The sequence below is a fragment of the Sciurus carolinensis genome, chromosome 9, assembly GCF_902686445.1.
Source record: "Sciurus carolinensis chromosome 9, mSciCar1.2, whole genome shotgun sequence".
Taxonomy (NCBI): domain Eukaryota; kingdom Metazoa; phylum Chordata; class Mammalia; order Rodentia; family Sciuridae; genus Sciurus; species Sciurus carolinensis.
In genome coordinates this window covers 79,622,450-79,623,792 of record NC_062221.1, presented here as the reverse complement: position 1 = coordinate 79,623,792, position 1,343 = coordinate 79,622,450, and the positions used below count along the sequence as shown (strand labels likewise).

Here is a 1,343-nt window from a genome sequence, read left to right as displayed (position 1 = left end):
AATGCTGCGATTACAAACGTACTCCACCAGGCCAGGCACAAGTAAGCTTTTCTGATAGGACCATCTGACTCTTACAGGGATACATCGCTACTCAAGATTTAGTTACATTTTGAACCAAGTGACCAAATTCATGTTGCACCAAAGCCCCAGAACAGAAATGATAAACACATTTTAATAGTTGTTATTTAGTGTATGCTCACCCAAAGTGCCAGGCACTGGGCTAAGGTATTTAATATTCATTAGCTCCATAAACTCTTTTCTTTTTTTCTTTTTTTTTTTTTTTTTTGGCGGTACTGGGGATTGAACCCAGGGCCTTGTGCTTGCCAGGCAAGCACTCTACCAACTGAGCTATATCCCCAGCCCCCTCATAAACTCTTATGATACTATGAGGTGTGCATTATTTCTCTTTTCCTATAGCTGAGGAAACTGAGGTTCAGAGAGGCTGAGGTCACATAACTGGTAACTATCAGAGCTGGAATTCATCTCTGAATTCCTGTATGGCTACAGGAATCATGCTCCTAACCATTGCAGCATATTTACTTCCTGCTGATAAACAAAAAATGTCATTGTATTAGTCAGTTTTTTGTTGCTGTGATCAAAAATACCTGACAAGGACAACTTGGAGGAGGAAAAGTTTGTTTTGGCTCACAGTTTCAAAGCTTCAGTCCATGATGGATCAACTCCATTGCTCTGGGACCAAATGAGGCAGAACATTGTGATGGGAGGGTATGATGGAGGAGCGCTGTTCCATTCATAGTGAACAAGAAGCAAAGAAAGAAAGGGAAAGGGGCCCCAGGGAAGATGAATCCTTCCAAGGCATGTTCCCAATGACCCACCTCTTTCAGTCATGCCCCACGTGCTTAAAGTTACCACCCAGTCCCTTCAAATTAGGATAGACTGATTATGTTACAGTTCTCATAATCCAAATATTTTACCTCCAAACATTCCAGTATTAACACAGGAACTTTTGGGAGACACCTCTAATTCAAACTGTAACAGAGGTTTTATATGAAAAACAGCTAATTTATTAGATATTGGAAATGGAAGACTGCAGTGGTAGAGCATTATGGGAAGGGTCCTGGGACCCGTTCACCACTGTTCTTCACCTTAGCCACATCCCAGTTCCAGGTACACATCCAACAGGCAGAGCAGGCGCAGGGCCAGGAGCCCACAGCCCAGGAAGAAAATTGTTGAAATGTCTTTAAATTTTATATTTGCAACTTAAAAATAAATATCCAGAGTTATTTGCTCTTGCAGATGATGTAATATCTTCAGGTTTATTGGGTTATTGACTGTACACATTGCTGATTTAGAAACAGTTGCAATATCTTTTATCTTACCAA

At 40.9% G+C, this 1,343-nt stretch overlaps 1 non-coding gene across 1 annotated transcript; it reads right to left on the bottom strand.

The window, feature by feature from the left end:
* Positions 1–285: 285 nt before the first annotated feature.
* Positions 286–358, bottom strand: Trnaa-ggc (transfer RNA alanine (anticodon GGC)). The gene has a single exon. It is a non-coding gene; the product is annotated as a tRNA-Ala (tRNA).
* Positions 359–1,343: the final 985 nt, after the last annotated feature.